Genomic DNA, 22,552 nt, shown 5'->3' with positions numbered 1-22,552 from the left:
CAATCTACATCAAACACTGATGTATTACCAAGTTTGTGTTTGCAGCATTGTTATGATGGTTGTTTTCTTAGTGCTGTTTGCCAACAAAATGCCAACGACATAGCAACACCCTAACAACCACTCAGAACACCTCAGAAACTGCAAAGCAACACCCTTGCAGTGATTCAGAAAATATAAAGCAACACCCTAGCAACCACTCAGAACAGCTCAGAAACTACATAGCAACACCCATGTGATGATTCACATAACAACACCCTAGCAACCACTCAGAACACCTCGGAAACTACATAGCAACACCATGTGATGATTCACATAGCAACACCCTAGCAACCACTCAGAACACCTCAGAAACTACATAGCAACACCCATGTGATGATTCACATAGCAACACCCTAGAAACCACTCAGAACACCTCGGAAACTACATAGCAACACCCAGATAAAGATTCACAGAGTAATATCCTAGCAACCACTCAGAACACCTCAGAAACTACATAGCAACACTCTGGCAACAATTTACATAGCAACACCCTAGCAACCACTCAGAACACCTCGGAAACTACATAGCAACACCCAGATAAAGATTCACAGAGTAATATCCTAGCAACCACTCAGAACACCTCAGAAACTACATAGCAACACTCTGGCAACAATTTACATAGCAACACCCTAGCAACCACTCAGAACACCTTAGAAACTACATAGGAACACCCTGGTAATGATTCAGATAGCAACACAATAGCAACCACCCAGAACACCTCAGAAACTACATAGCAACACCCTGACAACCAGGGCTTGAAAACAAAAAAACATTATAAAAACAGTTATTAGTTTCTCTCCAAAACAAATCCTCTAAAGTTTAGGCTATAAAAACGTCAATCCAAAAACAAATTAATTTAAGGTGAAGCTGATGCCTACCTCTCTCATTCGGCACGAATCCAAATTTTTCCATATTCCCGACGTATCTGGATGCTAAAATATTATTTATTATTTAGTGTTTGTACTTTCATCGACATCATCCTTCACATCATCTTTATCAACACAGTGAGGCGCGGCCACGCTGAACACAACAAATTTTGTACAATGGAGCAGTGTTACTTTTTATTTGTTTCTTTAACTGTATTTTATTTTGATAATGAACAGGCTTCAATATAGCAAAATTATGTTGTGTGTGCATGTAAGGTGTCGGGGCGATGGTCATACCAACACTGGTTGGTTATACAGAAGCAAGACATTATTCAAAGCTGTTGCAAAATAATTAAAACTTTAAAGCTTTTGCAAAATAAAGAAAACTACTCTCTGCTGTTTCGTTTTCCTTTCCGAAAACTTTGGAACGTGTCACAATGAACCGTAATTTAGCACATTTTTTATTTCATTTCGTTAATCTGTCAATATGATTTAAGTGAAATATATTCAGTGTATATGCATATTCCTTTTTATGTAAGCCTATAGTTTTTCTGTTTTCTCCATTCACAGAAGCGCTGCAGGTGCGTGTGATCTGTTGAATTCATCTTACACTATCCTCAGATCAACTCCAAGGGCGGTGCATTGCCACTGCGACTTACCTAAGATGAGTTCACAGCTGAGCGGACATCCTTGGCTTCAGCGTCACATTTGCATAGTACTACTGGAATTCATGATTGGTTGACAGCAAATTTCAAATATTAAATGTACAATATTTGAATAATAACGTTATTAACTTGTTAATGGCCATTTCAAATTTTCAATTCTGTTCTATAAAATTTGATTTAGTGTCTGGTTCTGTTCCGGTCAAAATTTTGTTCGCTTCCGGTTTTCGTTTTCGTTCCTTGAACCAGTTCAGAGCCCTGCTGACAACCACTCAGAACACCTCAGAAACTACATAGTAACACTCTAGCAACAATTCTGATAGCAACACCCTAGCAACCATTCTCAGAACACCTCAGAAATCATAGCAACACCCTGGCAACAATTCAGATAGCAACACCCGAGCAACCACTCAGAACACCTCAGAGACTACATAGTAACACTCTAGCAACTATTCTGATAGCAACACCCTAGCAACCATTCTCAGAACACCTCAGAAATCATAGCAACACCCTGGCAACAATTCAGATAGCAACACCCGAGCAACCACTCAGAACACCTCAGAAACTACATAGCAACAACACCCTGACATCCACCCATAAGCATCGTTGCAGTGAAATTTGCATGCAAACACCACTCATGGTTTTTTTTTCAGAAAACAAAGTTATAGTTCTTCTTTCAGAGTTAAAGTGAAATACACATTTATGTTCCAAATCTCTCTCTCTCTCACACACACACACACACACACACACACACACACCTAAATACAAGCTTAATACAAGCACCTAAATACAAGCACACAGAGAAGAAAAACAGCCTCATGTTTATTTGAGCATGGTGTGTGTGTGTGTGTGTTTGTGTGTGCGTGTTGAGTATTTGGTATCCCACAGTGCATCTGTCTTTGTTCTGTTGCCCTACTGCAGTGCTGCCCAGAACAGCAGCCCAGCTAATTGAGAATCTGCACAACAAACCTTCACAACACCTGATATACAGCTTTCACAGGGTCTGCTAAGAAAGAGCAGTCACACAAGAGCTTTATATCTCAAATATCTCAACTGTTGCTCCTTAACTGCAATATTTAATGGAGAGCAATTTAAATGTCCTGATTTTCCTCCAGAGAAACTGAAGATCTCTTCAAGAGTTTCACAAGAGATCTCAACAATGTCTCAAACTGTGCTCAGATACCAATGCTTGCAATTCCAATATGAACTCTTCACAAATGAAACTCTTTCTCCTCACATTCTAAAATGAGCAAATGAGCTATTCAAATCAAATTCATTTTTATACCTCTATAATCTTACTGTATGTCATACTGAATCATGTTTATTAAATAATGAGAAACATCTGAGACAACTCACTGAGTCTACATCAAAGAGCAACCTCTGAGCATTAAAATGTTGTGGAAAAGACTGCAGCTAAATGGCAAAGGTCTCAATATAACTTCAAATATTTCTCATCAAAATCTACCAAGACCAAATTCACATTCATTTCGTCCCTGTCTATACTCATTCAGTACATCAACGTGTCATCAAAAAAGTAAGCTGAATTTTCAGCATCTTCAACAGTCTTCAACTGGAAAAATAGTAACATTTAAAAATACATTACAAAAACATCCAGTTTAAATGTCCCATGAACAATGTATAAATAACTTTTTGTGCTAATGTTTTAAGAACATTGAACAAACGCTCTATTAATGTTACTGGAAGAACATTTCTTCATAACCTTGCTAGAATGTTCTGAAAACGATCCCTGTTGCTGGGGTTTTTATTCAGGATTCTTAAATTAATAGAAACTTGACGAAAAGCAATTATTTGAAACAGAAATCTATTGTAAAATTATAAATGTCTTTACTGTCACTTTTGATCAATTTAACACCCTTTCAGGATAAAAGTATTCATTTCTTAAAAAAAAAAAAAAATGACAGACCCCAAACTTTTAAATGGTAGTGCATGTCAAAATTTGACTAGTTTGTATTTGTCCTAAGTAATTTTAAGTGAACAATCTATCTAAGACTAAATTTGCTACTTAAGAACATTAAATCTCCCAATCTATAAAAATGCAACCGTTGCTCAATTCCACAGCTCAATTCTCCTCTCTTCTCCTCTCCTCTCCTCTCCTCTCGCTGGCCGGTTCTCTCTGAAGTGTTAGAAGAAGGCATTTGTCTGGAGGGTGGGTGAGGTACAGCCCGGCGCGTGTGTGTATGAGTCAGTCACAGAGATCTCTTCTCAGGCATTCTGACAGGTACAGACGCTCCGTCCGGCTTTAAAGGGAATGCCAAACGAGCCTCTGACAGGAGGCCTATTCCGTCTGTGAGCGTGTGTGTGTGTGTGTGTGTGTGTGTGTGTGTGCGGTTTGCACACTACTGTGAGGGAGGGGGGACCTGCAGGGCAACACAAATACTGACACCCAGATCAACCAATCAAATCAGACCCCCCGAATCCACCCAGCCAACCCTTGAGCAGGATGCCACGCAAAGGCCCGCCTCCACTGCTGATTTATGCAAATGAGATCACTGATTAATCCACTGATGCATGCTGGGTAACTGCAGCATAAATTGGCTGTCTGTCAGCACAAACCCGGTAGGAACACGCACACACACACACACACACACACACACACACACACACACACACACACACACACACACACACACACACAGTCTCTCCGTGACACGCCATCAAGGCCCGGCCGATCAACAAGAAACAATGGAGGAAGCAGTAATTGGAGACCAGCACTGTGTGTGTGTGAGACTAACTGTGGCAGCGAGGGTGTAACCCGGACCGTGTGTGTGTGTCTCTTCAAAGCTCAGGCGTGTTGTTGAGCAGCATTAGCTGCCTCTCAGAGCGCTTTTAACACGGAGCGAGATAACACACCCCCCACACAAGAAGAGAGAGAAAAAAAACGAGTAAACATGCGTATGCAGCAAAACAACAGTTACCTGAACAGCGAGATCTGAGCGAGCGCGCGCACACACACACAAACACGAGAGCTGCAGAGTAACATGTTGCTTAGTGCCAGGTGTGTGTGTGTGTGTGTAGTTTGGTAGCTACAGTTTTTAAATACAGACATTTAGTGCATTACTGTTATAGTGTGTGTATTTTATCTGATGCTTTTGATAACTAATCACACATAAGAGAGGTAACATCATTTAAACAGGCCAAATCAAAGATCATACACACAGTAATAGTGATAGTTATGGTTGGGTTAGTTTTATTAAGATTTTTTTTTTATTATAATTTTATTTTCTATTTAGTTAATGATTTAATAATTTAGTTTTAGTCATTTTTATAGTTTTTTTTATGTATTGTGATTTTAATTAGAATTTTAGTTTCAGTTATTTTTAGCATAAAAATTAAAATGCAAAATGTTGCTTTGGCAACTAGCGGAAAAAAAATATGTTTACAGCTTTTTTTCATATTTTGTTTTATTTCAGTTAACATTTATTTCATTTTAAGTACCTTTTTTTTAAGGTTTAGATTTTAGTTTTAGGTTTAGTTAACTATAATAACCCTGGTTGGGAATTGAGATAATTCAATCAAATGATTTAAGTGAACAAATGATTCTCATGAACTGGTTTTTTAAATCATTCAGTCAAAATGACTCACAATTGAGCATCAATCTTTTCAAAACATTTACTTATTTATGACTTAAATTAGAGTAATAGCTCTATGAAAACATATACATGCACACACATGCGCAGACACACACACTATCTTCATTCATATTTAGAAAAATATTTATATATAGACAAATATACAATTAAAAATTAAAATGTAAAGAAAAACTTAAAATGTCACAAAATGTTTTGCCTGTGAAGTATCTAAAAAAATTTAGAATTATTTGGTATTATGTGCAGTCAGTTCAGATCTGATCGCTTGTTCAGAATCAAGAGTAGGCTTATATCGTTCATTTGGATGTTACACATCACGTCCCAAATGATGATGTGCATGCTGGATGTGGTTCGGGTCTAGTTTGTAAACATCTGATTTTCATGTGGTTTACTGCTGTTCAAGCCACAACCAACTAAAGAGATTTTAATCAGATATGTCAGAAAAAAGAATCTGCCTGTCTGAACAAGGGCCCTCCAATTTCAAAGAGTCGATGTCGTGAATCCCCCAAACTTTGGCAAATCCAGCAAGTAGGTCTTCCTCAGAAGGCTCATTTTAGCAACCTGGGAACCTGCACAGACAACTTTTCCAGAAGGACTGAAGTAAACCAGCACACCCTGACTTGTGCAAATCAGCTTAAAGCGTGTGATTGCGAAAAGCGCTTGCCATATTTACATGCAACACACATCAGACGACACATAGGCAACTCCGTACCATGTGACACAGCAGGTGGATCTGATATATGCCATCACTGTCCTCCCTTCCAGCTCTACAGAGACAGAAGAACACACACACACACACACACACACACTCCTGTGAGGCCGCCGGCAGTGCGCTTGGGTTGGATTAACCGCAGGATTTGTTCCCTGTAGCTGAAGTCAAACAGAGGAAACTCTCCTACATTACACTTTTAATTAGAATCATCGTCTTACACAGCTCAGAGACAAACCGGCTCATACACTAATAACCCACACACAGACACAGAGCATTAAGTAATCACACTAAACATTTAAATGTTAATGTTAACATTTTAGACACAATACACTCTTAAATACAGGGGTTTTCCATAGAAGAACCATTTTCCTATAGAATCTTTCAGTGAACAGTTCTTAAAAAGAGCTATTTTGTTCTTAGTGTGTAGAAAATGTCAAAATTTTAAGAACCTTTTTATCATTTCGATGCAATAGAAGAATCATTTTGGGTTCCTCATAGAACCTTTCAGTGAACAGTTCTTAAAAGAAAATTTTTTCCTCACCACTGTGAAGGACCTTCAAGAGTGAAGTGATGCAGCTGAACACTATTCAAAATAAAGGTTCTTTATAGTGGAAATGTCAGGGATCTCCCCTGACTGTCTTGTCTGTCCTGTCATTATTGTGTTTTCTTGTTTGTGTTGTGTCTGAGCACATGGCTCTGTCTGTGTTGCTGTCTGCCATGTGCTCCTTTTGTTCTGCCCCCTTGTTTAGTCCTTGTATATCTGAGTGTTCTCACCTGTTCCTCATGTTCTCTGCTCCCTTATTTTGTTCTCCCTGTCCTGTCCTGCAGGCTGAGCTACCGGTCCTCTCCCTGGATCTGCTAGCTACAGTAGGCCTGTGCAGTGCCTGAGAGACCACGAGTGTGGAGTGGCTGAGCTTCGTATTCCTTTCAAGCCAACCTCCGGTCTCCATCTGCACAGATTCACTCCCCTCCTCACCATCTCTTGTGCTGTCAGTAGTTTTGTAAATAAACTGTGATCACTCATTCTGCATTTGAGACCTCTCTCATAGAACCCCTGACAGGAAAAAGGTACTTTAGATTAAAACACTCTTCACACCAATAATTATTATTTATTTTTTTAAGAACTGTTTAATGAAAGGTTCTTTGGGAACCCAACATGGTTCTTCTTTTGAATTATGGAAAGATTTCATGCATGTTAAACCATCAATGCCAATAAAGAATCTTTATTTTTTAAATGAGGTTGTCATCTTTATTTATATAGTGCTCTGTAAAAAGCAATTTGTTTCAGTGCAGATTCACAGTAATCACATCGTTGATGAAAAAAATCATCAAATACCAGGTACATCCAAATTCTGCTATTAAAGCAGCTCTACAGAAGACGATCGTGTTTCAGTTTAATTCAGTTCAAGATTTGTTCTTAAGCGATAGTGCTGTCAAATTCAATATATCACTGAGTATCAAGTGTCTTTAAGAGTGTATGGCCAGAAATTGAGTTTATATGTTCCACCAAAGTAAACAGTCCCAAAGTTAGTTCAGTGTTCAAAAGCAAAAATAGTGGTCAAAAGCAGCTCGAGTCGGTTCAATGTTGCAGAAATCGTCAAAGAAGAATGAATTTGATTTAAAGCAGCTTCACGAAAGACAGTGTTGATATTCAACTCAATTCAGTTCACAAGTTTTCTTCTCATCCGATAGTGTCAGTACAGTCAAATCGTAAATATAACTGAACATAAAGTGTCTTTGAGTGTATGGCCAGATATTTGGTTTGTATTTTTTCCGCTGAAGAAAGTGCTAAAAAGTTTGAAATATCCATACTCTTGGAATGCCGCTCATTCAAACAAATGAACAGAGCGGAACTAACTAGCAACAACAAAACCTCACTCATATATGCCGCTCAACTCTTCCCTAATAATGTTTTTTTCTAAAAATACAAAATGTGGCCATTGTCTCTGTCATATGACCCGTTGTGTGGGTTTGCTGGGTTCCTGTGGCTTTCAGATGGGAGTGCGCCTGCCATTCCAAACTCTCCTCTGGAACAACACATTCTGTTTGAAGTGCTGATCCCTGCTTCACCTGTGAGATCAATACCCTCCCGTTCAAAGCCAGATCGGCTTCATACAGCACCAGATCTTTATTAATTTATAGAAACTTCTTGAAACTTTCTCTAAAGGGAAGCTGGAAAAAAAACACAGAGAAGGAAGAGAACGAGAGGGAGAGAAAAAAAGAAGAAACCAGCATGGAGAGGGTGATTAACTCAGAGATGCCTTTGACGGACAGCGAGGTCACATGATCGGCCTGCTGCAGCCCTTAATGAGAATGTGTGGATATTTAAATGAGCCAGCATGTAAATGAGGAGATGTGTGATTGAATCGCATTTGTGCCGGAACTGGAATTTTTGGATCAGAAATGTCAGAAATGAATTGAATTATTTTTGCAATATGGGTGCAACAGTTGCCTCCTACACTATTAAAAATGAAGATTCTTTATTGACATGAAGAACCTTTTAAAATCTATGGACTCTTTACATTCCACAAAAGGTCCTCCTTTAGATTTTTTAGCTTCTTTGAGGAACCAAACAATGATTCTTCTATGAAATCACTGCAAAAAAAAAAAAAGATTTCCAGGGACATTTTACTTTTACATAAGGATTATTTTCAGCAGATTTGGATTTAGATGGACCAATTTCTTCATGTAAACATGGACTGTAATTTTTTTTACATAAACAAATGGTATAATTTCAGCATTTGCAGATGATAATCTATAATTCTGAGTTTTTGCCATCGTAATGGGAATCTGTCTATGTTTTTCTCCGCCAGCCAGGAGAAAATTCCCAGCTGAATTATCTACTGGTTGGTAATTGAATTTCTGCCCGAATTGCCATCTCTGTGTTACCATAGAGGAATTGGCCCAAAAGTCATTTTAAAAATCTTTATTTGACCACTACTAAACGCCATAGGGCTGCTCTCTGACATTTTTGCAGGTAATGAGCATTTGGGAATTTAAATACTGGCCTAAATCCCTAAATTATCATTCCCATATGGAATCACTCTTGAAACCATTATGGCTGACCGTGGTAACCAAGAAATATAGATGACAAGCAATTTTACAGGCATCCTAACAAACAAGCACAATATGAATATTTTAATACAATCATTGAAACCTATAACATTACGAAGTATTACAAAGGTTAAGAAATGTTTCTTTTTTCTTTATATAAGAATGATTTCTGAAGGATCTTGACACTGAACACTGGTGTAATGATGCTGAAAGCTTTTTAAATTACATTTTAAAATAGTTTAAAATAACTCTTTTCTGTTTGAATGTATCATATTTGACAATGTTACATTTTTACTAATTTTCATGAAAAAAAAATGCAGACTTGGTGAGCATAATTTTACAGAATTTTACAATTTACTCACTCCACATGCTTTCTTTTTTCTGTGAAACTAACAGGAAAATATATTTAAATGTCTCAGTGTTATTTGTCCATACAATAAAAGTCAGTGTTTCATTCCAAACATTCTTCAAAATATCTTTTGTCTTCTTGTGCAGCAGAGAGTACGTCATACAGGATGGGAAAGACATGAGGCTTTTTGGGTGAAGCATCTCTCTAATTTCTCATTCCGGTCCCTAACTTTCAGAGCTGTGATTTTAGAGCCCAATTTGGAAGCATTTTAAGGCCTCTGTGAATGTTTGAGTGTGTGTGCGAGAGAGAGAAAAGTGTAACTGTGAAAGAGAGAGAGAGAGAGAAAGAGAGAGAGAGAGAAAGAGAGAGAGAGAGAGAAAGAGAGAGAGAGAGAAATCTGTGTGCGCAGCGCTGGAGATCTTCATTTCTTTGTTGTCAGATTTGATGATTTTAGAGAAATTACCATCCCTGCATTCAAAGGAAATCTACCTCACACTTCCATGGCCTGCGGCACGGAGGGAAATAGAAGGTTTGTATTTATTTTTAATTATATCAGTTTATCAGGAGGCGTAACATCAGAGCCACATCTGATTTTATCTCTTCTCTTTCACACCTGAGGGAATATTAATACAAACAGCCATTCCAGCTCTGATCGTTGCCTCACACACTCACACACCGGCACTTTTATGATATCATTTCATCATCCCTGTCGTTCTCGCAAATAAAAACAAACCGCAAGATCTGTTTATATTCGGAGCTTATAAAACACACTGATGTAAACAAAACAGCACACGGCGCGAACACACACCTCAAGACAGAATGTGTGTGTGCAAAGGAAAGAAAAATCACAGATGAGATCTCTTTAGTGTCTCACTTGTTGTTGCTCCTCAGCAGCAATGAGATTTTATAGAGGGCAAAGTGAGACTTGAAATTAAAACCACCTGCTTCTCAGAAATTTCTCCTCAAAAAATCACCTCATCTCACATGCATCAGTTGTTGCTCCTCAACAGCAATGAGATTTCATGGAGAGCAAATGGAGACTCGCAATCTCAAATTTTTCAGACGTTTCTCCTAAGACCACAGTAATCTCACTTTCATCTCCTCCAGAGTTTCAAAAGAGATCTCAACAATGTCTCAGACTGAAATCAAAGTTGATTCTGAACTCAAACATTTCTTGTCAAGGTAAATCACAAGATTTTCCATGTCATAGCTCATACTCCTACTGTATTTCATCAGGCTGAGTCTGTTAGGAGAAACATCTGAGACAAAGTTAAAGTTCAAAGTTGAGACCTTAAAGTCTCCTGAGTTATAAAAGAGCAACCTCTGAGCAATAACACTTTCCTGTGGGTGCTTTTCAAGGTTTGTATTGCTACATTCAGTATTCTGGATGGCCACAACACCCACAATCCCTTGCTGCAGAGGATCCCTGTGAAGACGATTTTTCCAGATGAGATGAAGGTGACCTCTGTGTCAAACGCTCGCTCTTTCTCTCTCTATCTCCAGCCTCAGTGTATAAAATAACTTATGCACGCAGACACAGTGTCTTTATGTCTGTTACAGCAGTCTGGCCATGTATCGCTTCTCCACAGACTAGAACATAACTGACTGTTTCTCTATAACCTGCCCACAAACAAATATGGCGTACTGTGCCCTGTTGAAAAAAACAGCATATGCTGGTTAGGTATGTTTTGAAGCATGTTGGTTTAAGCTTGTCCTTAGTTGATCATGAGCTGGTTTAAGCTGGTTATGAGGTAGTCCTGAGGATGAGCTAGTAGGACCAGCTCAAACCAGCTACATAACTAACCACCATATGCTGTTTTTTTTTTTTTCAACAGGGTGGTCTGTGTTTACAAGTCTTATTCCCAGTTTTGAGAACATCTTTATGCCATCACGAGCTGCTATTGAGTCAGTAGTCAGATTTGATTCACAGCAATCAATTCGCACACATGTGAAAACATATATTTCAGTTAGCCAAGGAAAACAACGTGACTGGAATCGATCGAGGTGTGCGCCATTCAGAATTGAATTGAGAATGACTTTTAAAGTACAGTTCAGTTCCTGAATTTGAACTGAAGTAACAGAAAAGATGTAGAACTGCTAATTGAAATTAAATGTAAGGAAGTACAATTAAAATGAAATTCATGTAAATGTTTTTATGAAGAGAAAAGCAATGTTTGTCAAAAACTTCAAATGCTGATTTGACAAAATCTTATTTGAATCTATATAGAATCATAGAACAATAGATTGAACGATATATATATATATATATATATATAAATAAAAACAAATAAAAAAAACAAAATACATAAAATCTGAGTTATATATAGATAGATAGATAGATAGATAGATAGATAGATAGATAGATAGATAGATAGATAGATAGATAGATAGATAGATAGATAGATAGATAGATAGATAGATAGATGTGCGATAGATAGATAGATAGATAGATAGATAGAGAAATAGAATGATAGCTTGAACAATAGATAGATAGATAGATAGATAGATAGATAGATAGATAGATAGATAGATAGATAGATAGATAGATAGATAGATAGATAGATAGATGATATGTAGGTTAGTTTGTTGGGTTTGTGTTTCTGCTGAAGGTGTTTTGTGTCTCACAACATGATCCCGTAGCAGAAAGTCTTCTCAACACATCAAGGAAAATCCAGCAATTTGATTTCTGGGTAAAATTCACCTTTAAAGCCCCAGCGTCTGTCTGTCCGTCTGTCTGTCTGTCTGATGAAGGCTCTCTCGGCTCACTCCAGTGCTCCCAGAATGCCGAGCGCAGTGACACGGCTTTGCTATTCCACACGTCGCTGATGCTTCTTGGCTTTTTCTTGGTTTTCCCCGCGGCTCTTTTCTGGGAGGCGGTGGAACGGGGCAAAGAGCGTGAACCGGCGTGTGTTTGTGTCTGTGGGGAGAGCGGGTGACATTTAGAAGCTGCTTGGGGTTTCGTCCCGTTAATATCCAAACTAATTAGCCTCAAAACGCAGCGGCGTGGAAATCGCTTCCCAGCCTAGCAGCTAAAGCACTCCCGTACAGACCAGCACACCCCCACAAGCTCCACAAGAACCACAGTCCACAGGATCAGTGTGTGTGTGTGTGTGTGTGTGTGCACCCTTAGATTACAAATGTCAGAGAGAGATCGTAATTATAACTTCTCAGCTGGTATATCAGTCAAACCGCTGACACCCTCTCGCTGTCTCTCTCTGGCCTGTCTGCTGTGCGGTGAGGGACGATTGTCATGATGTTTTGACAGGCTGGTCAGAGCTGCAGTCCCTGCGGTTTCACAATTATGCAGCAGATCTCAGCTCACACCCCACTGCCAGCAGATACAGGCCAAGAATCTCAATGCAGCTCACACTCCTTCCCTTCTCCTGCCTTCTCCATCCGTGGCCTCTGCTCACTTTATCAATTTTGCAATTTTCTCATCTGTCTTTTGTTTCTTTCAAACTGTTCTGTTTCACATAATGTCTTTCATATTTATTACCCACTCGCTTTTTCATAATTCTGTCTGAGTCTCTTTAGATGCGCATTTTGAGGTGAAATATGTCTGTCTATCTATCTGTCTGTCTATCTATTAATTTTAATTTAAAAAAAATTCATATAAATAATCTATTATATATATTATATATTTGATGAATTAGATGAATATTTCCTCTCTCTCAGAGAAAAACCTGAACACAAAATTTAGAAATGTTTCCTTTGCAACTAAACTGAAATAAATTATTTTTAGAAATTAATATAAATTAAAAAATAAATTTTAAATAAATATATGAAATATAAAATAATTATATAAAATAATTATATAAAGTATTACATATTTATACAAAATATAAAATAGTAAATAGTTAGAAACAATATAAAATAATTATATTTGAAAAAAAAAAAATTAGAAACTAAATTACTACTTAACTACTTAAACTAAAATTAAAATTAAATGAAAATATAAAATAGCATTGAAAGTCACACTAAAATGCCTGAAAGTCAGTTACTGATATAAAATATCAATTATTTAATTTTATAGAAAAACTGCATTAGCATATTTTTTTAAGCAAAATATTTCACAAGAAAGCAGTTTGTTAGGTTTTTCAGTCTTAAAAGTTTATTTTGCTTGTCAAATACTGACTTAAGTTTTATGAAAAACTCCTGTATATAATACTATTAAAACCAGAAGAAAATGACAGGTTAATGGGAATATTATTGAAGCCCTGTAAGCACAAAGCTTAAAATACGATTGGTTAGAAATCAGAAAAATCAGTCACTGGGAAACTGAGGGGAACTGAATTCATACATGCACTAAAAACGATTGTGAGAGGAGCTGTAAAAACAGCTCCAAAAAGTGAAATTGGTACTAAAAAACCCTCCTGCAGAGTTTGAGTGCTGATGACACTTGCTTTGATATTTTGTTGTTTAATGCAATGATATCCAAACATTTTAACTGTAAAATCGCAGCTGTGTTCTTGAGTAAAAACATCTACATTTCAGCGTGAGCCTGAACAGCTCTGAAGTTTAACAACAGCCAGTGAAGCCGGTTCTGCTGAGACGTTCCTCTATGTGCTGTAATGAGCATAGATGGTTATGAAGGCAGATGCCCTACGAACAGAAGTGTGTGTGTGTGTGTGTTTTAGAGGGTGGGGGAAGAAAGCGAGAGACAGTGAAAGAGAGAGCAGGGTAGAACCTTGCCTCAAGCAAAAGCCACTGAACAGTTAAGAACTTCCTGTTTCACTTCAGGCTACGAAGAAAACGCTAACCACACATGATGGAATGATGGCCTTTCATCCGTCCGAAGAAAAGAGGAAGAGAAAGAGAGGGAGCCAGCAGAAGAGAGATGTTCTAAGACAGATCCTATTTTCTTGCTGTCTGTGTCAATTAGTCCTGCGTCTTTGTGTTAAGCGCAGGTAACCATTTAAACGCCTCAGTGCAGCGTTTGGACTCAATCTGTCCGACTCGCTTTGGGTGGTTTGAGAGAGACAGAGGAGAACAAAAGGCGTGTCGACCTGCACAGTGCCGCAGCTGATCACAGACGTTCATATGACTGCATGCGGTTGGATTTTGGTTTGATTGATTGCTGGATGATGATCATTTTGCAAATACTACAGACTCTGGCTGTATCAGTATACTGTGAACAAATTTAGCCACTAGCAAGGGCCTTGATTCACTGAACACTGGGACAGTGACGATTCTGTTAGGGTTGCACAATACAAATCATACATCTTAACTGGTAACCTGTTAAAAGCACAATATGCACTTATATAAAAACACACTACCATTCAAATGTTTGGGGTCTGTATGATCTTTTTTTTTTTTTAATGCTTTGAAAGAAGTCTCTGATGCTCATCAAGGCTGCTATTATTTGTGCAAATAAACAGTAAAACAGTAATATTGTGAAATATTATTACATTTGAAAATAATACTGTATATATTAGAAGATCATTTATTCCTGTGATGCAAAGCTGTATTTTCAGCATCATTACTCCAGTCTTCAGTGTCACATGATCCTTCAGAAATCATTCTAATATGCTGATTTGCTGCTCAAGAAACATTTGTTATTATTATCAGTCAGCATTTCTTTGAAATAGAAACACTTTGTAACATTATAAATGTCTTTACTCCCACTCTAGATCAATTTAATGCATCTTTGCTGAATAAAATTTAGTGTAACTACTTCACTTGCATATATATACTTATACATAAATGCACATAAAACTTTAATTTTCCTCTAAAATCTGTATAAAACGCGTGCAGGTACTAAAAATGTGCAGGGCAACTATTATGAAACAAATCATTCAGACTGCTTTTTTGAAGTGGACCAACTGATTAACAGAAAATATTTGACTCAAAAGAATGATTCATTCATGATTTAGATCTAGTGCAGATGTTAAGATTTTTAGCCAAAAATTTTTGGTCTGTTCCTCCCTTTAAAATTCCTGCATGACTGGAAATATGGTACATGAGTCATATAAACCATTTGTGATTCTTTCATCCTGCTTTTGCATCTTTTTGTTGTCTGAAAGCTTTAATACATACTCACATGTCGTTCTAAGTGATTTCTATTATATTTCTTTCTTTTTGCAAAATACTAAAGGGGAACATGAAGGCTGTTTTTTCCTGCATTTACAATGAATGAGTAAATGATGACTAAATGTTAATTTGGGGCGAACTGTTGCTTTAATTTAGCATTAAACAGTTGTGAAGGGTGCGATGCGCTGCTGCTTTAAGCAGTCGTGTAATACGTGTTTGTCTGTACGGCCTCTAATAAAGCAGCAGCTGATATCTGAGTCCAGACCCTACGATAGCTGTTCACTCGCATTTCAGAAGCGAAATGTTTAGCCATTAGTGGAGCGCTTTGATGTGTCAAACAGGTTAACAGGTACATTTTCTGCTTCATGAAATGGTGTTTTAAAATACGCACACACACACAGTGGTTAAAGGCAGATGCTTAGAAGTGCAAATTGGCCGCATCTGTGTCTCTGATCAGCAGATTGCGCGAGTATGTGTGTTTGCCGTGTATTTCCCAGTGATGCTGTGACAGGGCTTTTACACGACGCCTCCAACCCGGCTCAGGGATGAGTTTCAGGCACTACATGCAACCTCTGCTTCACTCTATTTCATTTAAAGGTACTGTATGTCATTTTTTGACTGTATTAAGCATAAAAATACCCTATGTTTGCAGACTAGGAACTAAGTTCACATACTTGTTTCCCTGAAAAACAATCCGACAGCCTGTTTTTCTACTATAGTATATACGTTTTGTGTCAGAATGTCTGTTTTTGTTTTAGTCTGTGACTCAGCCCACTGCCAAATCACACAATAGTATTTCAACAACCCGGGCTGCAAGTTGGTGGAAAACACACTGTATTGCAGCAATGGAAGCCAGCAAACAAACTGGGTCAAAGGTCGCAGATTCTACCCAACCTAAAAAGCCTCGGCATCCATCTAAACAGCTCTATGACCAGAGGAATATTAAAACAGGGATAAATCACTTCATCAACTTACATTGTTTGTCGCCTACTATTGTCAAATGCGCTCGTTTGCTGAATGTCAATGGTATATTTTCACTTGCTTTATCGTCCAACAGATGGAAACACAGTAGAATCACTAAGAAAAATAATATCGCATTTAAAACATGCTGCACGATTTTGAGGCATCAGTCAAGTCTGTAGGACAAATGAAGTTTAAAGTCAACATGAATCATTAACACTGGCTTCATTTACTTTCTGCACACATGTTCCAGGTCTTATTGGAAATTATTCATCAGTGCACCTTATTTCAAGGAAAAAAGGTATTTGTAACCTTAAATCACAATATAAAAACTTGCTCTTCTTCTGAATTAGGTCTTTTACTGTTTCACTCACAATAAAGAAATGAGTCCCAAATGATAATTCATGTGGTTCTCATAAACGTCTAAAGTCCTATAAGGTCCCACTGCTATAGTTCTTAGATACAGTGTGTCAGTGGGCGGGTCTAAGTGAGACCCCTCCCTCTCAGCTGGTGGGCAGGTCTAATCAAGCCTCCTACCCCTTTCAGGCTTACAGTGAGATGGGCGGGTCTATGTGAGGCTTAGCTTAGCGTTACAGTGTGCTGGTGGGCGGTGCCAGATCAGGCTCAGGCTCCTCCCTCTCCCCGACAGCAGTGTCAGGTTTCATTATGTGGTTTTTTGGTGCGGTGGCGAATCCTCCCACTCGACACACACAATCGCCCATAGTCAGGCTGAGCGTGTTGTATGTGTGTGTGATGTCAGTGCCACAGGCGACTACTGCTCATGGGCCAATCTACCCAACCTGTCACTCCACATCTGTCTCCCACACACACTCGCATGGCGATTCTGCCTGAAGCGTCTGGGCGGACACATGGAAAGTGGATTTTTGTAAAACACTTAGCAATATTAGCAGACTCAAGATGGGTCATGTGTTTGTGTGTGTGTTTTTGGGGGTGCATCTGAATTGTGATGAATTGGCAATATGAGCCAAGAGTACATGTGTATGGGTATTTCACTTACCTGCTTCCCTTAAAGCTGAAATGCACCATTTTTTTGCTATTAAATACTCTGTTCTGTTTCAGGTTAATATGCAGAATATGCCAGTGGCATGAGATTATCTGTTTTGTTGGCCAGTAAATGAAGGAGTGAAGTTGTTTGAAGACAATCCCATTATTTTTACAATTCAGTTTAGTGAAACTTAATGACATACTTTGGCTTTAAATACATTTACATTGTTTACTAAAAACACTAGAGACCAACTAAAATTGACAAATGAACCCTCTCTGTATAGATCAATATATTTGACTAAATCCAAGGTTTTTTGGATTGGGTAGTCAAGTATTATCTCCTCATGTTTAAACATTGATGTGAACAATGCATCATTAAGTATTACAAATATTTAAAAAATATAGATATATTATAAGTAGATTTTTTATTTTTGGCCAGTAAACTAAAGACTGACATAACATTAACATTAAAATAAAACATATTTATTGCAAAAACATTTAAACAAAATTTAAATGTATATAAAAATATATTAATAAATAAATGCAAAATATATAATATAAATTAATTTAAAAACATACTCATTTTATCCCATAAACGGATTAAATCAGTTTTAGGAAATATATATATAATTTTAGGATATTTTAAAATAAAAATAAATTAATAAATACATTTAAAAATACTTTTAAAAGTGTTATTCTTAAAAAAAAATTCTATAGCCAATAATAATCAAAAATTAAATATTATATATATTTTTCAAAAATATGTGGTTTACTTCAGAAAGTATTCTACTTGAGATTCTTTTTATAGCCAATAAACCAATAACTGAATGAAATTAAAATAAAATAAAGTATTAAATATATTTCTAAATATTATTTTAAATATTATTTATATATTATATTATTTAAAATATACATATATATAAAAAATAAAATAATACATACATTTAAAATAATTGTTAAAAGTTTTTCTTCTGGCCAAGAAACTAAGGATTGAATAAGACCAAAATAAAATTAAAGGATTAAAAATTTTTCTAAAATACAGATAAATATTTTTAAAATATGAAAAATAAAAATGAACTAATACATAGATTTAAAAATCACTTAAAGTGTTTCACTTTAAAAAGTATTCTTTTTTCCTGGCCATAAACTAAGGACTGAATTCTAATAATGCACACTGTTGAAAACTGGAACTCTCATTACCAGGAGGTAAGGACACACACATGCCCACACACACACACACACAGCGCATTAATTTAAGCCAAGACTCTACCTGAGTTTAACTACTCACCACCAGTCATTCCCAAAACTACAGCTCGACCTCATTGCCCCAGGATATATATCCCACACACATACACACACAGGAGAGCAGCTCCTCTCACACTCCCATTAATTAACCACATTAACATACGAGCACAATGACCCAGTCAAATGACCCGGGGCGAGAGCCGTTCAACTTCATTAAATGTGAAGCCGTCACCCTCCGCAGTCTCTCAGCGGCGCTATCATCTCATTCTCACCGCCACATAACTTCACACGTCACTCAGTGCGAGACATAAACAGGCCAGCTAATTAGAAGCGGTTTAATAATGACCAGCAATAAACCAAAGACTCTTCGTAAGTTTCTAAAGAGCTGACATTGGTTTATTGTACATTTTTTGGTTGTTTTCAGTTCTACGCCTCCCTGACCTTCATATCACATGCCTGAAGGCGATTCAGAGCACTTTAAACTGATTTCAAAGCAAGAAAGAAAACAACTAAATTTGTAGTTGAACTCTGATAGTTTTCGTGCACTCTCAGATAGACGCTCGTTCAACATCTTCCTCACATCTGAACATTTACACATAACTGAAACTTTAGCATGACGTGTCATTATTAGTACTGCGATTCAGACCAGCTTCTATGAAAACTAAAAACATGATGCAGTGTCAACATTAATTGTGGCACTGCAATATAGCCCAAAAAATACATGCTAAACAGAAATTAACTAGTCCAAATGATGTTAGCTTGTCTCAAATGTGCCCAGTGTCATAATTCAGAGCAAACCAATCTGAACAATTATTGTAATACTAAAAAGTGCAATTTTCATTTACTTAATGTGTAAAAAAGATCTCATTGCCATTAATGCAATGGGAAAAAAAAAGATGTATTATTTAATTTTTTTGTTGTACTGCCCTAAATTATGCTGATTTTTAATGTAATTGTGTCCAAACTTATTTTTATTATCGTATTACAGAAATGAAAATGAGAGCTTTACATTACAATAATGAGAATTTAATGTATTTAACTGTCATGAAAATAATATCAGTGCAAAAAACTGAATTGCCCTACAAATAGGCCTCATTTTCTTTACGCAATATTTCATTTCTTATTGCTTCAATTAGATTTTTTGGGTGAACTACAGTATGTCCCAGAGATTTATAAGATTCACCTACAAATATACACGGCTCTGCAAAAGTTTGGGCTTCGTGAGATTTTTAATGTGTTTGAAAGAAGTCTCTTCTGCTCACCAAGGCTGCATTTATTCGATCAAAAATGCAGTAAAATTTGGAAATATTATTGCAATTTAAAACAAATATTTTCTTTTGTAATATATTTTAAAATGCTATTTATTTCTGTGATCAAAGCTGTATTTTCAGCATCATTACTCCAGTGTTCAGAGTCACATGATCCTTCAGAAATCATTCTAATATTCTAATTTGATGCCCAAGAAACATGTAGTATTATCAATGTTGAATACAGTTGTGCTGCTTTTCATTTTTTTTCAGGATTTTCTGATTATTTATCAGGATTTGCTGATATTTATGGCTAAAAAGTGAGAAGTAATTCTAATAGCTTGTAATGTAAATCAATGAGACCTTTATAAGAGTATAGCAGACACTTACATAAAATTGTATAAATATGAGTTATCAATCTATATCTCCAAATAATATGTCTTAGTAAGATGATATTTAGATTTATGATCAAAGCTCTGTAGATTCAAAACATATAATGCAATGGAATGATAATTGAGAGATAAACAAATAAACGTTCCTCAAAAGCATGATTATCATATCTGAAGCTCACATTTAAACAATTATTTGAGACTTTTATACTTTTACTTGCTAAAAAGTATAAACTTTCAATCAGATGACAAAAGGCATGTAATAGATTGAGTACAACAGGTTTTCCAGCAAAGATTTGATCATGTTGATCATTTAGAGGCCTTTGCAATGCGTGCATCAAATATAGGCTTAATAGAGTTAATAATTTTGTGGAACCAGTGATGCATTCTAGATTATAAATGTCTTTACTGTCACTTTTAATCAATTTAAGAAATGTATTATTGGATTTCTATTGATTTCTAGCACTCGGTCGATCAAAAACAGTGTGTTTGTGTATTAGTAAGGCAGTATGAGGTGTATGCATCTGTTAGTGGTCACTGCGGCGGCCGTTAACCCCAACCATACGATTAACAGCGCAGTCATGACACACTCACACAAACACACTGAGTTTTGGAGTGGTCTGCTGCGGTCACTGCTCATTTCCTGCCCCCCAGCTCTGTTCCCAGGGTTCCTTGGGGCAACCTGTCTGGCAAATTACCTGCTGAGCTGTAATGAGCTGCCAACAGCCAAACACACACACACAAGCACACATTATTTTCTCAATCCTCACATAAATTCAAACACTAATTCAGTGTTCCTCACACACAGCAGAAAGCACACTACTCTTATTCTCCAGTGGTCGGGTTTAATGAAGCCGAGTTGAATTAATGCAGGTGAGCTGAGCTCTGCAGACGGATATAGAATGAACGTATAGAGCTGAAGAGATGTATAGAGAATGACAGAGAGTCAGGATGAGCTGAGAGTGATGCTGGCAGAGAGACAAGAGCCGTGTATAAACAGAGCCGCTGAAATGGAGCGGTGCCTCGATCAGCTCAAAATCTGACATTATTGACAACTTGAGACCCCCGCACACACACACACACACTCATACATACATGTATCTAGACCCGTGAATCTCATGAAACCATATCCAGGTCACATTTCAGCTCAACATCAAAACAAAATGGTAAGAAATTACATTTTTCATAAATAAAATGAAGACCGCTTTTAGGACCATTAAAATGTGTGACATTATTGTTCATGACAATTAAGCACATTTCGACACCAATTCTCTCTGCTGTAAGGCATCTGGATATTTTACTTTTGACTTTCTGGTCACATTTTTCTCAGAGATTTCATAAGCTTCTGTCATACAATATTTTTTTTTTTTTAAACCGCATACAACAATTACAACAAACACTACCATGATGTATAAACACTTGATACTCATATTTTTGTTTCTGAAATACAGTAATGAGATTTTATTTTGCACTAAAATGTAAGAATGTATTTAAAGTTTAGATACAATAATAGTAATAATGCTATTCTCTCCTACTTTCTTGCTCTCTCTATATATATTTGTATGTGTGTGTGTGTGTGTGTGTGTGTGTGTGTGTGTGTGTGTGTGTGTGTGTATTTATAAAACGGTATAACTCTCATGAAAACACTTACCTAAGATACAGTCCATATACTTATTAATATATTAATAATACTACTACTGTAAGAAAGGCCGCGCCGATAACTGAACAATCACATATGCGCAACTCCGGTGCAGACTGATGTGCTTCAACACAACCGGAGTGCACGCAATAAACGACGAACAATATGTGCAGAACCAACTAATAATATACTAATATAAATAATAAAAATGAATTGTCCTAAAAATAATCACAATACTTATCATTTCTTTGGTTTTGGGGGGAAACATGAGCTGGACATGATCTTGACACGACAGCTTTCATATTCACCAATACATCAAACACACACATAAAGACAGACTTTTTTCCCAGACAGACGTCGACACATTAAAACGATGATTCAGAACTACTACGCTATGTGAAATGTCCCAAAAACTTATCATGACACACTAAAAACACTGAATTCGTGCAAAGGATTATGGGTATGCTCTGACAGACAGCAGGCCATTTAGCATCCAGCTCACCAAGACAACACCCCCCCCCCCCCCACTGCTACAGTGCCTGGGGGGGTTTCCACGGTGACGGGCCATGTCAGCGTCAGCCGCTCAAATCTGCCAGTCTGCGCTACGGCCCTGCCATCTGATTGGCCGCTGCATGCTGCTATGGAAACTCAGGCGGAAGGAAGCATGGAAAGGGAGTGTCGACGCCGAGTGGAGTGTGTGTGTGTAAATGTGTGTGTTCTAGTCTTTCCTGGACGTCCCTGCCCTCA

The sequence above is a fragment of the Cyprinus carpio genome, chromosome B20, assembly GCF_018340385.1.
Source record: "Cyprinus carpio isolate SPL01 chromosome B20, ASM1834038v1, whole genome shotgun sequence".
Classification (NCBI taxonomy): domain Eukaryota; kingdom Metazoa; phylum Chordata; class Actinopteri; order Cypriniformes; family Cyprinidae; genus Cyprinus; species Cyprinus carpio.
The sequence above is the reverse complement of the archived record's forward strand: the minus strand, read 5'-3'. Positions refer to the sequence as shown.